The sequence below is a fragment of the Mobula birostris genome, chromosome 25 (genome assembly GCF_030028105.1).
Source record: "Mobula birostris isolate sMobBir1 chromosome 25, sMobBir1.hap1, whole genome shotgun sequence".
NCBI lineage: Eukaryota > Metazoa > Chordata > Chondrichthyes > Myliobatiformes > Myliobatidae > Mobula > Mobula birostris.
This window is the reverse complement of record NC_092394.1, coordinates 5,009,124-5,028,270: the sequence shown is the minus strand read 5'-3', so window position 1 is coordinate 5,028,270 and position 19,147 is coordinate 5,009,124. Positions and strand designations below refer to the sequence as shown.

The window sequence follows — 19,147 nt, the reverse complement described above, 5'->3', positions numbered from 1 at the left end:
TACTCACCATCAGCTATTAACAATTTCATGTTATTTTTATCTCGATTTACTTTATATCTTGCCTCATACCCTTGATTAATTTCCAAAACATACTGATGGCAACACCTTATATTGCATCTAGGTCGCCCCCAACCCATTGGCATGAACATTGATTTCCCCAACTTCCAGTCATTTTCTCTCTCCCCCTTCCCACTTTGTCAATTTTCCACTCTGTCCCCCACCCTAACGCTTCTCCTCACCTGCCTATCACCTCCCTGTGGTGCCCCTCCTTCTTCCTTTCTCTGACGGTCCACTCTCCTCTCCTCTCAGATTCCTTCTTCTACAGTCCTTTACCTTTTCCACCTATCGTCTCCCATCTTCTTACTTCATCTCCCCCCTTCCCCCACCCACCTGGCTTCACCAATCACCTTCTATCTCCCTCCATCTTCAGTCCCGATGAAGGGTCTCGGCCAGAAATAGCGACTATTTATTCCTCTCTATGGATGCTGCCTGACCAGATGAATTCCCGGCATTTTATGTGTTGCATGTGGATCTGGATTTCCAGCATCTACAGAATCTCTCGTGTTTGTGATAGTTCTTTGCTTGTTTTCTCAGCTTTGTTTCTACACCTGCACAGACATTCTGCTGTTATTTAACTCAGCCTGTCTGATCCCTCTTGTGTGTGTTTTTATTTTTGAAGGACCCATCTTATCTGTGCTCCTCCTTCAACTTTGATTACGGTACTTTAGAAAACAAATTGCCTTTTGAAGTCCTTGGAAAGTGCCTGATATTGATTTGACACTGTAAGGACAAGAATTGTATCTGTGACCTTGTCTGTGTCATTAGTGGCAACAGTAATGTAATATTACTTTTTCCATTTACTGAGAAAACCATTGGCTGTTAGGCCGAGACAGAAAAATCAATTTACGCGTCATGCCTGAGAGTAAAATCCAGCGTCTAACAAAGTCAGAGTCTTTTATGTGCATTGTATTAGATTTATTTTGGCTATGGGCTATCATAGAACATAGAACAGTACAGGCCCTTTGGCCCACAATGTTGTGCTGACCTTTTAAGCTACTCAGACCAATTTAACCCTTCTTTCCTACACTTTTTCTATAATTATTAATTTAATTATATACACGACTGTGCAAAAGGCTCAGACACATATATAGCATATAGGTAGGGTGCCTAAGACTTTTTTATAATACTGTAATAAATTTATATATTGTACTGTACTGCTGCCACAACAAAACCCAACAAATTTCATCATGACATATGTGAGTGATGATAAGCCAGATTCTGATATGGGTCTCTGTGGTGTTCTGAGAGCGGGAAGGGGGCAGGGAGAGGGGAATCATTGTTGGGAAAAGGGGAAGGGAGAGGGAGAGGGGAGGAAGCAGGAAGCACCAGAGAGACATTCTGTAATGATCAATAAACCAATTATTTAGAATCAAATGACCTTGCCTGGTGTCTGAGGGCTGGGTGTGTCTGCCCCAGCACTCTTTCTCTGCCACCTCTCCCACACACCTCCCTCAGCACTCCTCCCTCACCGTTCCCAACATCCTTTGCTCCTATAAGATTTACAAACTCATTCTCTGCTCCATATTGACAAATACAGTACAATGCAAAACTCTTAGACACATATATAGCTACATATGTGTGCCTAAGATTTTTCCACAGTACTGTAAACCTGGGAAACTCTCACAATAGCAGAGGAGTAAATTGTTTTTGTCTTATCTGCTCCTGTCTATTGTAGGTTATAAGTTTTTCCTCAGAGCAGCGTCCTGGTGTCACAGCAATGTTTGATGCTTCCTATCAGTTAAAGAGGAATTCAAAAGTGAAGGAATTTTTTGCTGGAGAGGCATCCAGTAAAAAGGGCAGAGCAAAAATTTGGGTGGGGTGGCGTTGAAATCAGGTGTTATTACCCCTCAACCATCAGGCTCTTGAACCAGAGGAGATAACTTCACTCACCCCCAAATTGAACTTTTTCCACACAACCTATGGACTCACTTTTAAGGACTCTACAACTCGTCTTTTTGTATTTTCACAGTTAGTTGTCTTTTGCACATTGGTTGTTTCTCTATCTCAGTTGTGTGTGATTTTTCATTGATTCTGTCATGTTTCTTTCTATTTATTGTGAATGCCTGCATGGAGATGGATCACAGGGCAGTATATGGTAACATATAAGTACTTTGGTAATACATTCACTTTGAACTTTGAACAGAGAACTCACACCCTGAGTCTGGAGTCAATTAAAATTTGGTAGGTTTGCATTGGGTTGGAGTATCAAGGGGCAGGGCTGGGAATTTTATTAAGGAGATGTAACTAAGCCATCTGATCATATTGAATGCACACAAAATGCTGGAGGAACTCAGCAAGTCAGGCAGCATCTGTGGAGGGGAGTAAACAGTCAACGTTTCGGCATGAGACCCTTCATCAGGACGTCAGGATCATCAGGTCCTGATGAAGGGTCTCAGCCTGAGATGTCAACTATTTACTCCCCCCCACAGATGTTGCCTGACTTGTTGAGTTCATCCAGCATTTTGTGTGCGTTGCTCTGGACTTCTAGCATCTGCAGAATCCCTTGTCTTTATGAAGGTATCGGACGATAGAATGTGCTTGATGGGCTGAGTAGCCTCCTCTGGCTTTTTGATTCCTGGACAATATCTTTGCTTGAAGGTGATTGTGTTTCATAAGTTATGAAGACTATTAGACATAGGAGCAGAATTCGGCCCTTTGGCTCATTGAGTCCGTTCCACCATTAGATCATGGCTGATTTATTTTCCCTCTCCACCCCGTTCTGACCAGGACAATAAAAAATCCTTCTGAATCCTCTGTTTGACTTATTTTTCATTCCCTGCCCGGGGAAAGGTAATGCTTTATTCAGGTGGTGGGTTGGATGCAAACATGTGAATTATTTCATGACCTCAATTTAAGGCAGGTGTGAAGGAGCAAACTTCACTCACATTTCCCAAGAACCAAACATTACCGGGAGGATGAGCATTGATATTTCAGTTATGGTCAGGTCAGTGTCGTAACGCAGAGAATGCCTTCCTCTGCTTTAGATCTGCAATCAATTTAAGATGTATTTGAAACTGAAGATTAATGTAAACCGCATGCTCGGCCTTCAAATGACTATTGAATTGAAGAGTAAGTTCTCATCTTTATCTGCTCCTGAGACTACTATTATTGATTACATGCCTCCAGCAAGAACAATTATAAAACGTGTTATGGACTTCTTTGTTAAATTGTCAGTACTACACTTCAAAATTTCTTGTGGCCCCTTATATAAGAAAAGATCTGCCAGCATTGGAGAGGGTCCAGAGGAGGTTCACGAGAATGATCCCAGCAATGAATGAGTTAATGAGGAGCGCTGGATGGCTCTGGGCCTGTACTCACTGCAGTTCAGAAGAATGAAGGGGGAATCTCATTAAAACCTATCGAATAGTGAAAGGCCTTGAGAGAATGGATGTGGAGAGGATATTTCCTATAGTGGGAGAGACTAGGACCAGAGAGCACAGCCTCAGAATACAGGGACATACCTTTAGAATGGAGATGAGGAGGAATTTCTTTAGCCAGAAGGTGAATCTGTGGAAGTCATTGCCATAGACGGGTGTGGAGGCCAAGTCATTGGGTATATTTAAAGCAAAGGTTGATAGGTTCTTGATTAATAAGGGTGTCAAAGTTTATGGGGTGGATTCAGGAGAATGGGGTTGAGAAGGGTAATAAACCAGCCATGATTGAGTGGCGGAGCTGAACGGCCTTATCCTGCTTTTGTGTCTTAGGGTCTAATGAGCTGTAGTGAAGGCAATGCTTTGGAGCTGCAATGTGATGCATGAAAATTACATTACTATTAGTAGGAGAGTCTAGGATGCATATGCACAGCTTCAGAATATAGGGCTGAACCCTTAAAACTGAGATCATGAGGAATTTCTTCAGTCAGATGGTGATGAATCTGTGGAATCCATTGCCACAGATGGCTGTGGAGATCAGGTCACTGGGTGTATTTAAGGCAGAGATTGATGGGGTCTTTATTGGGAATGGGGGAGGAGAGTTAAAGGTTACAGGGATACGGCAGGAGAAAATGAGTTAAAAAAATCTTCCATCAGTGAATGGCGGAATGCATATGATGGGCTAATTCTGTTCCTGTATCTGATGGAATGCACTCAGACTCCAGCCACTTATCATTGTCAGCTGTATGATTGCTGAGTGGCTGTAGTGAAGGAGAATGAAAGATTACTATGTTCTCTGCTTCACTGAGACATGGCTTCCCCCATTACCATGCTTCAGCCCGAGGGGTTCTCAATCCATCCTTGTGCTCTCATTTTACCACTACCACCGCGAAGGAGATACAGGAGCATTAGGTGCCACACTATGAGGTTCAGGAACAGTTATCACCCTTCAACCATCAGTCCCCTGAACCATGGTGAATAACTTCACTCATTTCCACACTGAATTGATTCCACAACCTATAGACTCACTTTCAAGGATTATTCTGTATAACTCATGTTCTCAGTATTATTTACTATTTATTTTTTTATTTGCACAATTTGTCTTCTTTTCCACATTGGTTGTCGGCCTTTGTTTACTTATTGTTTTACATAAATTCTATGGTATTTCTTTATTTTCCTATGAATGTCTGCAAGAAAAATGAATCTTGGGGTAGTATACGGTGACATACTGGATACATACTTCGATAATAAATTTATTTTGATCTTTGTAACGGGGTAGGAGTAGAATACCTGGTGGGTCTAACTTGAAGTTCCACTGAACAGTTCAAAGTAAATTTATCATCAAAGTACATACATGTCACCATTTACAACCCCGAGATTCATTTTCGCGCGGACATTCACAGTAAATACAAGACACTCAATAAAATCAATGAAAAATCACAAACCACAAAGATGGACAACACCCTATGTGAAAAAGCCAACAGACTATACAAATACAAAAAGAAAAAAAGACAAAGTAATTTTTTAAATTATAAAAAATAGTAGATAAGCAATGAATATGGAGAACATGAGTAGTAGAGTCCTTGAAAGTGAGTCTATAGATTGTGGAACAGTTTATTGTTCGGGTGAGTGAAGTTGAGTGAAGTTATCCCTCTGGTCTAGTTCAGTATGGTATAGTTGGGAACAGATCAGGTATTGAGCTTTCTACATAGCAGGAACCCGAGAATTTTGCAAAATTTTGGGAAGTGACAATTAGTAAGAATTTTCCTCAACTTCCATTGTTCCACAACTCATCACAGACAGTGAAGCTCTTAAAATGTGGTCCCTATTATATTATAGAATAATTGTAAAATTGTAAAATTTTGGTCACTATTGTATAGCCCATGAGCGCACGGTGAAAAATGACCAGCTCATTTAACCATATAACCATATAACAATTACAGCACGGAAATAGGCCATCTCGGCCCTTCTAGTTTGTGCCAAACTCCTACTCTTACCTAGTCCCACCGACCCGCACTCGGTCCATAACCCTAAAATAACGCCTACAAAGTGCTGGAGGAAATCAACAGGTCAGGAAATGAATAAACAGTTAACGTTTTGAGCCAAGACCCTTCATCAGGAATGGAAAGGAGGCAGAATAAGAAGATGGGGAGAGGGGAAGGAGGACAAGCTGGCAGGTGATAGGTGAAGCCAAGTGGGTGGAGGGAGGAGGTGAAATAAGAAGCTGGATTGTGATAGGTGGAAAAGTTAAAGGGTTGAAGAAGAAGGAATCTGATAGGAGAGGAGCATGGACCATGGGAGAAAGGGAGGGAAAAGTGGTACTTAAGGAGAGATGATAGACAGGTAAGGAGAAGAGATTAGGTAAGAGGGGAGTGGGGAATTGAAGAAGAGGGAAGGGGGAAGGGGAGAAATTACTGGAAATTTGAGAAATCGATGTTCGTGCCATCAGGTTGGAGGCTACCCAGATGGAAAATAAGGTGTTGGTCCTCCACCCTGAGGGTGGCCTCACATTGGCAAAAGAAGAGGCTATGGGCCGACATGTCGGAATTAGAATGGGGATTGGAATTAAAGTGGGTTGCACCCAGGAAATCCTGATTGTTACAGATGGAACAAATGTTCTCGACAAAGTGGTCCTCCAATCTATATAGCGTCTCACCAACGTAGAGAGGGCCGCAGGATGCATTAGACGACCCCAGCAGGTTCACAGGTGAAGTGTTCCCCCACTTAGAAGGATTGTTCGGGGCCCTGAATGGTGTTGAAGGAGGAGGTGAATGGGCTGGTATAGCACTTCTGCCGCTAGTAAGGATAATTACCAGGAGGGAAATTAGTGGAGAGGAACAAATGGACAAGAGAATCACAGCGGGAGCATCCCTGTGGAAAGTGGAGAGCTGGGGGGAAGCTTCTAAACTATTCCAAAGATGTTTGATGTTGCGGCATTTGCCGAGCTTGGCAATTAGCTTGCAGATGTTTCATCACCAGTCAAGGTGACATCCTCAGTGCGTGGTTGTTGGTGTTTCCCTTTGGAAGTGTTCACATTTATATAGACCCCCGGTCACTTGCCTTGGTCCTAATTGGCTACCCCTTCAGCTGACCTTTGAATTCTACTGGCTCGCATTTTTTGACACTTAGAGGTTTGTAGATGCAGTATATTCCAAAGACATATAGGTTAGTGGGTTAATTGACCACACAGATGTAATTGGGCAGCACAGGCTCGTTGGGTCAGACGAGCCTGTTACCGTGCTGTATCTCTAAATAAATAAATGCTTTTAAACTCAATTTAATCAGATGTTGGTGACATTGTCTGTCATCATACTCAGTGGAAGGAATGCAATAATTTATGCCATTACCATGGAAATGCAAGTTACCCTATCTTCAGGCTAAAACTGGCACTATTGTTGATCTAATTCCTTTGTTATCTGAGATTGTGGCTGGATTCTGGTGTTCTTTCTCTGGTGTGAATATTGATCTGTTGTTGAAATGACTCTTTCACTGTTGCTTATATTCATGTTCGATGGTTGAGTCTGCCAAGCTTCAGTACATTTTACTTTTCCATTTCAAAGTTCAAAGAACATTTTCTATCAAAGTATGTATACATTGTACAATCTTGAGATTTGTCTCCTTACAGGCAGCCACAAAATAAAGAAACCCAAAGGAACCCATTAAAAAGAAGACTGTCAAACACCCACTGTGAAGAAAAAAGAACCAAATCGCGTGAACAATAAAAATAACTAAAATAACATTCAGAACTGAAGTTCACGAAAGTGAGTTCATCAATATGAAGCCATTCATCTCTGCAGCCAATTCAGAAGCCCATCAGTTGAAGGCCAGCACAGAGACAAGTTAAACCCTATGCAGCAGTGAGCAGAATACCAGCCCGTCCCTTTTAAATTTGGACCGTACTTAAATCGGACAAATCTCAGGTCGTCCCTTGGTCTTGGACCCAGACCCTGCTGTTTCTATATTCTCTCAGGCCTGGGCCCCGGCCCTGCTGCCTCAATATGGTCTGCACCCAACCTTTCCAATCTGGCCCAGCATTTAGACAAGTTTTACCTCTCACCTAAAAATTGTGGGTTAATGTCCCACACAAGAAACATGAACAAAAATAATCTAGGCTGATAGTAGTATGATCACTCAATTGGAGTATGATTTTCTCCTCAGGGGTTATTTCTTTAATGGAGAACGCCTGTGCATGGATTTGTTTAACACAGAGAGGCTGATGCACGGGCAGCCATCACATGTAGCTTGGCAGTGCGGGCTCAGGGTCCAGTGTCATGGAATGCAAGATGGCTGGGGACCCTTCACTGGTGCAGCCTTCCTCTGCCTTCACTATCATTGCAGTGTGTCATCATCTTCAGCTGGCTCCACCACTGAGGTCTTGGTCCGATTGCTTTTTTTCTGGAACCTCCCCCTTGACCTTATCACCATGGGTGACTCTAACAGATGGCATTTCTCTCAGGATCTCAGAAATTCACAAGCCTCTCCACCATGACAAGGTGGCAAATATCATTCTTTCAGTATTGAAGTTGTCGCCTTTAAAAACAAGGCATTACGCTGAGGCACAGCCTTCTCTTAGTTGGACTAAAGATTATGGGGTGATATCTCAAGGAAACAATGGTAAATTGATAAATTCCTTAACCATTTGGTCATTATCATGATTACCTGATGGCATGAACATCAATTTCTCTAACATCCAGTAATTACTTCCCCCTCCCCTTATGTCCTTTTCCATTCCCCATTCTGGTTCCCCTCTTATCCTTTCCCTTGTCCTCACCTGCCCATCACCTCCCCCTGGTTACCCTCCTCTTTCCCTTTCTCCCATGGTCTACTCTGCTTTCCTATCAGATTCCTTCTTCAGTTCTTTACTTCCACACATAACCTCCCAGCTTCTTACTTCATCCCACCCCCCCTCAGCAGATTCTGGCTTCTGCACCCTTCCTTTCCAGTTCTGATGAAGGGTCTCAGCCCAAAACGTCAACTGTTTTATTCCCCTCCATAGATGCTGCCTGACCTTCTGAGTTCCTCCAGTGTTCTGTGTGTTTCCAGCGTTGCAGGATCTCATGTATTTATGGTCATTATATATATTTTTGGGAGCTGACTATGCATACATTGTCTGCTTTCGTCTCCTACGTTACAAACTAGCTGCCATTAAAACATTACACATCGTGTTTTTTTTTAAATTCAAATTATGTATATTGCAGCTGTCTTGTAGAGTATGTGCTTTGTGCTGTGTGACTATTGGTACTGTGCTTTGCACCTTGGCCCCAGAGTTAATGCTGTTCTGTTTGGCTGTATTCGTGGGTATTCATGTGTGGTTGAATGACAATTAAACCTGAACTTGAACTTGATTAGCTGAGGCATCCTGAAGGACAGGAGAAAAGTCCAAGGATTTCTTTTTCCTTTGCCCATGACACTCGCAAATTTCTACACATGTACTGTGGAAAGCATTCTACCTGGATGCATCACCATCTGGTATCGGGGTTTGGGGGTGGGGGTGTGGGGGCTACTGCATAGGATTGAAATAAGCTGCAGAAAGTTGTAAACTCAATCAACTCCATCATGGGTACTAGCTTCCTTAGTATCCAGGACATCTTCAAGGACCAATGCCTCAAAAAGGCAGCATCCGTCATTAAGAACTTACATCACCTAGGACATGCCCTCTTCTCATTACTGCCATTAGGGAGGAGGTGAAAACACACACTCAATGATTCAGGAACAGCTTCTTCCCCTCTGCCGTCTGATTTCTGAATGGACATTAAACCCATGAACACGACCTCACTACTTTTTTTTATTTTTGCAATACTTATTTGATTTAACAATTATATACATATATACTGTAATTCGCATTTTTTTCTATTATTATCTATTGCAATGTACTGCTGCCCCAAAGACAACAAATTTCATGACATATGCCGGTGATATTAAACTGATTCTGAGTCTCATTCTAAAGGTCTAGGCTGCCATCCCACTTCAGTGTGACATGATGGCAGCTCATCATCTCCGGGAACCTGTTATGCTTTGTATCTTCAAAACATTAACCTAATTCGAAGGAAGACGCAGAAGTTAGAAACTGCAGGTCTAACTTTGTGTTTACTTTAAACAAGAAGCGCATGTATCATGTAGTCGCCTGATGATGCATGCAATTCACATATTGATACATATAACCCGTAATCAATTACTTAAACAAACAAGAATACTTAATCAAACAATATTTACAATATGACTCAATATTACTGAAATATTAAATACGTATCACACCTCCCTGCTTAGCTATAAACTCCAACTCAATAGAGAGTGCATCTCAACTATATACACAGTATACTATATAATACAACTACAATATACAGACGTCCATAACATTGTAAATTTTAAATTGTCCCATTCAGGCCAAAGAATTAATCACTGCCGAGGATTTCTTATTCTTGTGGGATAACATCTTGGCAGGTGAGACGTGGCTGTGTAACAATCTCAGGTTCTAGGGCTTCCTTCATGGTTATTGTAGGAGTTGACTCTGGGACTGCAGGAGATTTTTCACACATCATCTCCTGGTATCAATCTGTGATGAGCTGATAGCTCCTCAGAGGAAGGAAGATGGAATTATCAAGTCATGTCTTCCTACGTTCATGGCTCTGGGTCCGTACTCACTAGAGTTTAGAAAATGAGAGGGGATCTCACTGGAACCTGTTGAATATGGAAAGGTCTAGATAGAGTGGATGTGGAAAGGATGTTTTCTATAGTGGAGTCTGGGACCTGAGGGCACAGACTCAGAATAAAAGGACGCAAACTGGAGAAGATCTGCAGATGCTGGAAATTCTAGCAACACACACAAAATGATGGTGGAACGCAGCAGTCTAAGCAGCATCAATAGGAAGAAGTACAGTCGACGTTTCCGGTCAAGACCCTGAAACGTCGACTGTACTTCTTCCTATAGATGCTGCCTGGCCTGCTGCGTTTCACCAGCATTTTGTGTGTGTTGTCAGAATAAAAGGATGCCTACTTAAGACAGAGATGAGGAATTTCTTTTGTCAGAGGATGGTGATTCTGTGGAATTCATTGCCACAGATAGCTGTGGGGGCCAAGTCATTGGATATATATAGAAACATAGAAACATAGAAAATAGGTGCAGGAGTAGGCCATTCGGCCCTTCAAGCCTGCACCGCCATTTATTATGATCATGGCTGATCATCCAACTCACAACCCCGCCCCAGCCTTCCCTCCATACCCCCTGCTCCCCGTAGCCACAAGGGCCATATCCAACTCCCTCTTAAATATAGCCAATGAACTGGCCTCAACTGTTTCCTGTGGCAGAGAATTCCACAGATTCACCACTCTCTGTGTGAAGTTTTTCCTAATCTCGGTCCTAAAAGGCTTCCCCTTTATCCTCAAACTGTGACCCCTTGTTCTGGACTTCCCCAACATCGAGAACAATCTTCCTGCATCTAGCCTGTCCAATCCTTTTAGGATTTTATATGTTTCAATCAGATCCCCCCTCAATCTTCTAAATTCCAACGAGTACAAGCCCAGTTCATCCAGTCTTTCTTCATATGAAAGTCCTGCCATCCCAGGAATCAATCTGGTGAACCTTCTTTGTACTCCCTCTATGGCAAGGATGTCTTTCCTCAGATTAGGGGACCAAAACTGCACACAATACTCCAGGTGTGGTCTCACCAAGGCCTTGTACAACTGCAGTAGTACCTCCCTGCTCCTGTACTCGAATCCTCTCGCTATGAATGCCAGCATACCATTCGCCTTTTTCACTGCCTGCTGTACCTGCATGCCCACTTTCAATGACTGGTGTATAATGACACCCAGGTCTCGTTGCACCTCCCCTTTTCCTAATCGGCCACCATTCAGATAATAATCTGTTTTCCTATTTTTGCTACCAAAGTGGATAACTTCACATTTATCCACATTAAATTGCATCTGCCATGAATTTGCCCACTCACCCAACCTATCCAAGTCACCCTGCATCCTCTTAGCATCCTCCTCACAGCTAACACTACCACCCAGCTTCGTGTCATCCGCAAATTTGGAGATGCTGCATTTAATTCCCTCATCCAAGTCATTAATATATATTGTAAACAACTGGGGTCCCAGCACTGAGCCTCGCGGTACCCCACTAATCACCGCCTGCCATTCTGAAAAGGTCCCGTTTATTCCCACTCTTTGCTTCCTGTCTGCTAACCAATTCTCCATCCACATCAATACCTTACCCCCAATACCATGTGCTTTAAGTTTGCACACTAATCTCCTGTGTGGGACCTTGTCAAAAGCCTTTTGAAAATCCAAATATACCACATCCACTGGTTCTCCCCTATCCACTCTACTAGTTACATCCTCAAAAAATTCAATGAGATTCGTCAGACATGATTTTCCCTTCACAAATCCATGCTGACTTTGTCCGATGATTTCACCGCTTTCCAAATGTGCTGTTATCACATCTTTGATAACTGACTCCAGCAGTTTCCCCACCACCGACGTTAGGCTAACCGGTCTATAATTCCCCGGTTTCTCTCTCCCTCCTTTTTTAAAAAGTGGGGTTACATTAGCCACCCTCCAATCCACCTGAGGGTGTCAAAGGTTATAGGGTTGAGAAGGAAAATAAATCAGCCATGATGGAATTGCCTAATTCTGTTCCAATGCTTTATGGTCAAATTACAATAAGTACAGAACATAAGATTTCCACAATACATTCAACTGCTATGCTGATCAGGTTTATAGGACTTTTATCTTTAATCTAAATTGGGACCCACTGACAAAATAGAGAACAATCTGGTACATTAACAGCTTCATTCAGAAGGTGGAAAGTTCAAATCATGGTCCAGAAACTTTTACCACACAACCCAGACCAGGACTCTGGTGATACACTATGCTATTGCAGTTGCTGGCTTTCAGATAAGATGTTAACTTTGGAAGTCTATTCAGTCTCTTGGAGAGCTGGAACTGTTTATTATTTTCGATAGATACTGCCTGACTTGCTGAATTTCCGTAGCATTTTGTTTGTGTCGCTCTAAAGCTAAGTCAGTTCTTTTTCATTCCTTTAGCATAAGAGCTTCAATTTAACTTTCAGGATGGGTAAAACATTTGAAAGAAACAGACTGGAGTTGATGTTTGCAGACTGGCTGACTTTTAATGTAATACATTAACACAGGGATAAAGGGCAAATGAGCACCTGCATGTCAGTGTGCACTAAATTACCTCAAAGCTGATTGCTTAATGACAGACAAGGCAGTGCCTTCAGGCAGCAAGGCGAGGAAGATCTGTGCCAGATTCTTATGGCTACAGGCTTGTTTGGAGATGAAAATGTTGAGTAGCCCATTAAAATTTCCAAACAACCTAATTAGGATTTCTATCTATAACTGGAGGCAACTGTCACAGGACACTATATAGTTACACAAAATGAATGGTTCAGTGTCTATACAACGATGTAACACAATGGAGAGATTCATTAAAAGTGCTGGGCTGAACTCTCAAATCAAGATTCGAGTCCAGAGATTGTGCACTGGTTATCACTCACTTCTAATCAGCCCTTCTCCAGGGCTGCAGCGGTTTCCTTTGTGTTTATTGAGACAAGGGTTGTTGTTTCATAACATGGTAGTATAGCAGTTATTGTAATGCTTCACAGCATACCAACTGTAAGATTAGAGTTCAATTGCTGCCATTGTCTGTAAGGAGTTTTTACATTCTCCCTGTGACCGTGTCGGTTCCCTCCCACATTCCAAATACAGATATGTGCTATATGTGCCTTGTGCTGTGTGTGACTGTTGGTACTGTATCTTGCACCTTGGCCCTGGAGGAACACTGTTTTGTTTGGCTGTATTCATATATGGTTGAATGACAATTACACTTGAACTTATTAGGTTAGTAAGTAGAGGTCATACTCTGTTGATGCTGGAAGCTTGGCAACATTTGCGGGCTGCCCCCAGCTCATCCTCGCTGATTTGATTTGATGCAAAACGATGCATTTCACTGTATGTTTCAATGTACATGTGACAAATAATGCTAATCTTTTTAATCTTCTAATGCTTTATTTGGAATCTTTGGACAACCCAGAGGGCTTTGCGACCCATGAAGTGTGAGCACTGTTCTAATGAAGGAAACAGGATAACCAATTAGTGCAGGATCCTCACAAGTAACATGAAAGTGACTCTATCATCTCACTTTATTGATGTCAGTCACAGGATACTGGGAAAAACTTTCTGCACATAGGCATGGTATTTGGGAATCTTTAACATTCACCTGAGAATTAACTGGGTGGATCTGTTTCAGGAGATTTTAATTGTGAATAGCTGATGACGATTATGATTGTCAGTAGCTGTACATTCCTTGGTGGTAGCATATTAGAGGACCTGTCTTGGGACTAGCATCACAAAGAAGCCTGACAGTGCCTCCTCTTTCTTAGAAGTTTGTGTATGCAATCCTCTCACGGAGGCTTGTACTGCTGGGGCACACTTTTATAGAAAATTGCTAAAATAGAATACCTCACAGCATAGCAGTAGAAATCTTAACCGGGGCATTACAAGTGGATTCAGCATGCCTCCATAAGTGTTGACAAACTTCTAAGGAGGCACAGTGGAGAGTATGCTAGCTGGTTGCGTCAGAGCCTGGTATGCAACTGCCAATGCTCAGGTATGGAAACGTTTACAGAAAGTGGAAGACAGAGACCAGTCCATCATAGGCAAAGCCCTCCATACCATTGAGTATACATGCCACAAAAAAGCAGCGTCCATTATCGAAGACCCGCACCATCTAAGCCACACACTCTTCTCACTACTACCATCAGACAAGAAGTTCAGAAGCCTTAGGTCTAACACCATCAGGTTCAGGAACGTTATTATCCTACAACCATCAGGCTCCTGAACCGGTGTGGATCACTTCACTCACTCACCACAACTCTAAACTGATTCTATGGATTACAGACTCACTTTCAAGGACTTTTTAAAACTCATGTTCTCAGTATTATTTTTTATTTGCATGGTTTATCTTTTCTTGCTCATTTGTTGCTTTTAGATAGATAAGCTTTATTTATGACTTGTATATCAAAACAAACAGTGAAATGTGTCATTTGCGTCAACAACCAACCAGTATTTATGGGGGGGGGGCAGCCCGCAAGTGTTGCCATGCTCCTGGCATCAGCACAGCACAACCACAATTTGCTAACCCAAGCCGTATATCTTTGGAAATTGGAAGGAAACCGGTGCACCCAAAGGGTCAGGGCGAGAATGGACGAACTCCTTCCACTGGTTCAGGAGCCTGATAGTTGTAGGTTAACTGAGTCCAAGGCCTCAGGTGGACCATGGATGAAATGCAGACCAGGGCAATATGATGTGGAGAGCAAGCTGTTGCCCATGTCCCATGTAGCAGGCTCCCTCTCTCCACACAGCTGATGAACCAAAAGGATCCCTGTGGAAAGTCAGGGTGGGGGGGGAGGTAAAGATATGTTTAGTGGTAGAATCCTTTCAGAGTTGGAAGATAATGTATTGGATCTGGATGCTTCTGGGGTGGTAGATAAGAACAAGAGGGACTCTGTCATTGATACGATGGCAGGAAGATGGGACAAGTGCAGATGGACAGGAAATGGAGGAATTGCAAGTAAGGGCAGTGTCATATGCTGCCTATGGAAATCTATGGAAAAGAGTATAGTTGTCATTTCAGGCCAGTTCCCTTCATCAGGAGTCTTTTCCATAGATGCTGCCTGGTCTGCTGAGTTCCTCCAGCATTTTAAGTATGTTTCTTGAAATATCCAGCATCTGCAGGTTTTCTCTTGTTTGAGAATTTACGAAAAATTAGACATAAACAGACAAAGTCCCTCCCCACTAATCTCCCTCGAGGCACTTACCCCTGCAAGTAGCCAAAGTGCTACACCTGCCCATTCACCTCCATTCAGGGCCCCAAACAGTCCTTCCAGGTGAGGCAATATTTCACCTGTGAATCTGCTGAGGTCATCCATTGTGTCCGGTGCTCGATGCGGCCTCCTCTACATTGGGGAGACCTGTCATAAATTGGGGGGCCACTTTGTCACTCCACTCCATCCATCAAAAGAAGAACTTCCCGGTGGCCAAACATTTTAATTCCAATTCCCATTCCCACTCCAACGTGTTAGTCCATGGCCTCTTCTTGTGCCAAGACGAGGCCACCCTCAGGGTAGAGGAGCAACACCTTATATTCCGCCTGGGTACCCTCCAACCTGATGGCATGAATATCGATTTCTCCTTCTGGTAAACAAAAATATCCCCCTCCTCTATTCACCACTTTGAAATTTTACTTCCTCTCTACTTCCCCCTGGGTCCCTTCCTCCTTCCCTTTCTCCCATGATCCCTTCTCCTCTCCTGTCAGATTCTTTCGTCTCCAGCCAGCCCTTGAACTTTCCCACCCACCCGGCTTCACCTATCACTTTCCAGCTAATCTCTTTCCTACCCCCACCATTTAATTCAGGCATCTTGCCCCTTCCCTCTCAGTCCTGAGGAAGAGTCTTAGCATGAAACATCAACTGTTTACTCTTTTCCATAGATGATGCCTGGCCTGCTGAGTTCCTCCAGCATTTTGTGTATGTTGCTTTATAACTTCCATGCTAACTTATTATTATTATTTCTTTCTTTTTGTATTTTTTCATTTTGTTGTCTTTTGCACACTGATCGTTCACCCTGTTGGTGCAGTATCAATTCTATTATGGTTGTTAGATTCATTGAGTACGCCCACAAGAAAATGAATATCAGGTTTGTATATGGTGACATATGTAATTTGATAATAAATTTACTTTGAACTTTGATGATGGATGCTGCTTTCTTGTGACAGCACTCCTTGTAGATATGTTCAATGGTAGGGAGGGCTTTTGCTGTAATAATCTGGGCTAAATCCAAGCAACACACACAAAATGCTGGAGGAACTTAGCAGGCCAGGTAGCATCGATGGAAAAAAGTACATTTGATGTTTCGGGCCAAAATCCTTCGGCAGGACTGGAGAAAAAATGCTGAGGAGTAGATTTGAAAGGTAGGGGGAGGGGAGAGAGAAACGCTAGGCGATAGGTGAAACTTGGAGGAGGAGGGATGAAGCAAAGAGCTAGGAAGTTGATTGGTGAAAGAGACAGAAGGCCATGGAAGAAAGAAAGAAGGGGGGGTGGAGCGCCAGAGGGAGACGATGGGCAGGCAAAGAGATGGACAAGGGGTTGGGGAATGGTGACAGGGTGGGGGGAGGCATTACTGGAAGTTTAAGAAATCGATGTTCATAAAATCAGGTTGGAGGCTATCCAAACAGAATACAAGGTGTTGTTCCTCCAACCTAAGTGTGACCTTATCCTGACAGTGAAGGAGGCCATGGATGGACATACCAAAATGGGAATGGTAAGTGGAATTAAAATGGGTGGCCATTGGGAGATCCTGCTTGTTCTGGCAGACAGAGCGTAGATGCTCGGCGAAGCGGTCTCCCAATCTACGTCGGGTCTCACCGATATACAAGAGGCACATCGAGAGCACCGAACACGGTATATGACCCTGACAGACTTACAGGTGAAGTGTTGCCGCACCTGGGCTGTATCCAATACTTTTTGTAGGCTTTTCCATTCTTGAGCATTGGTGTTTCTACACCAGGCTGTGATGTAACTAGTTAGGATAATCTGTCTGGTTGCATCATGGCCTGGTATGGAAATGCCCACTTACTGGCTTCCCCCTAGCACATCCTTAGACTGTGCTGGTTGCTGACACAAAATGATGCATTTCACTGTGTGTTTTGATGTATATGTGACAAATAAAGCTAATCCCTCTCTCGTATATGCAGTTTGATAATAAATTTATTTTGAACTTTGATACTTTGTAGAAGGGGAAATAAAGTAATGATGCCAGATCTTCTTCTTGAAAGGAAATTAGGGATAAATACGGACTACCAGCTACGTCCACAACACATGACAAGAGTGAGAAATTTAGAATCAGCAGGTTTTCAGCGACAGTCAGCATAAAAGGAGGGAATTCTGATATTCCCATGTTGATTCCGCGGAGGAGAGAAGCAGCGTAATGGAGAGAAGCCTTTTGGCACTGGAGGGAGAGGTCTGTCACAAGAGTTGTGATTCTTTGGGATGGTCTATCTCGGAATACTGTGGGCTCCCAGTCAGGCGTTTTAGTAAATCATACACACGAGAAGTTCTACAGATGCTGTAAATCCCTAACAACACACACAAGATGCTGTAAGAACTCAGCAGGTCAGGCAGCATCTATGGAAATAATAAACTGTCGACGCACATGCCGGTAAAGGACATGCCCTCTAGATACTGCCGATTGTGGAGCGAATACGCATGCACTGCCGATGGTCGGCAACCGACATGCGTCCTTGGGAGCTGACAGAACGCATGCGCCATCAGTCGCTGCGTCTGGCGTTTTTTTTGCCGCAGAAGCAGCGCGAGCCGAAGGAGCGAACGAATCCATGACCTTACCCACAGTTTAACTATGCAGTCCTGTCAGCTCCACAGAAAGTAAGTGTCCGTCGGCCTTCCTGGGTTACCTAATTACTCCTGCCTCCCTGGTCTGTTAGAGATCATTCCTTTTTTTAAAAAAAAATTATTGTGCTGGCGTCGGAGAGTTAACAAAAGAGGGGCGGGCGCCCGGCAACCGGACTTTGTGGCGGAAGTTCTGCGACCCCTCTTCGTGGATTGGTTTGTTTTGCCCTCAAGGGGTGGGGCGTTGATAATCAGCCTGGTTTCTCATTGGTCGAGGTCGTTGTCGATCACACCAGCTGCCGCCTTACGTCTAGCAGAGGCTCGAGCTTCTGAAGCCGAGGTGTTTTTGCTCGCTTTCTCTCAATGTGCCTAAATGAAATTTATTCTGGGTGGTATTAAAAAAAATAAATGTTTTTTAAAAAATGGAAAAAAAATCAAATGTCGCCGATCCCCCTCTGTGGAGGTTGCAGCCTTTGCCGAAAGCATTTAAGAGTAAAGTCCACTAGTTGTATCCATTTAACTTTTTAAATGTCTAAATATCTCCACCAGAAAGTGATAGATGTGGATTGTTTCCGGCCTTTCATTCACTGGATGGAGTCCTCTGCAAATTGCACAACCGCTGAAGCCAAAGTTTTATTTAATTTTTCGCTGAGATGTGAAAAAGTATTAAAAGTTAACTTCGAAAAAATAAACTCCAAGATCGTATGTTTTAAATGAATGAGTGGGTAATTCTTTTAAAGTACAGAGGTATGTAATGCACGGTTAATGGAAATGAAAGAGGTAAAGATTCATTGAATTCTCCCTTAAATGGAGAATTTGCAGGGGATGGTGATCTGTGTCGATCTTTAAAACCTCTATAGATCTTTATAAAGCCATGACGGTGTCTGTCTCGTAAAGATTAATGTGGGAAGGGATACGTATTCAGAGTTGTCGCCCCTTTTTCATTTGAAGAATTAGAGGTTTTTGTGGTGTGACATAACCTTGCGGCTTGATGCACAGTTCAATCAGTCGAGGCAATCTTTACAGTGCGCCATTGTTAAAGGTGAATCTACTCGCCAAACCAAAGCAAGTCGTGTGTTCTTGGATCCAATTTATCTTGAATTGATTAGTAGCGAATCATTGTGACAGATCATTTGTGTGGCGCCTGTCATCACTTACCAAATGTCCCCATCCACCTACCATCGTCTCCTCAGAGAATGACAATTAATTTTAGTTGTGTAATCTTCTGCTTTCAGTGTGTGTCCATCACCCCCGCCCTGCACCGTTTTCAATTTTGTGTGAAGGAAGACAAAAT

The 19,147-nt window shown here is 43.0% G+C and overlaps 1 protein-coding gene across 2 annotated transcripts in view; it reads left to right on the top strand.

Moving 5' to 3' along the window:
* Nucleotides 1-17,798: 17,798 nt before the first annotated feature.
* fam222ba (family with sequence similarity 222 member Ba) overlaps nt 17,799-19,147 on the top strand; it is an 81,083-nt gene continuing 79,734 nt past the window's right edge. For both annotated transcript variants that reach the window (XM_072243144.1, XM_072243145.1), the window contains exon 1: nt 17,799-17,889. The gene's annotated coding sequence lies outside the window, so the exon portion shown is untranslated. The remainder of the gene's footprint in view (nt 17,890-19,147) is intronic.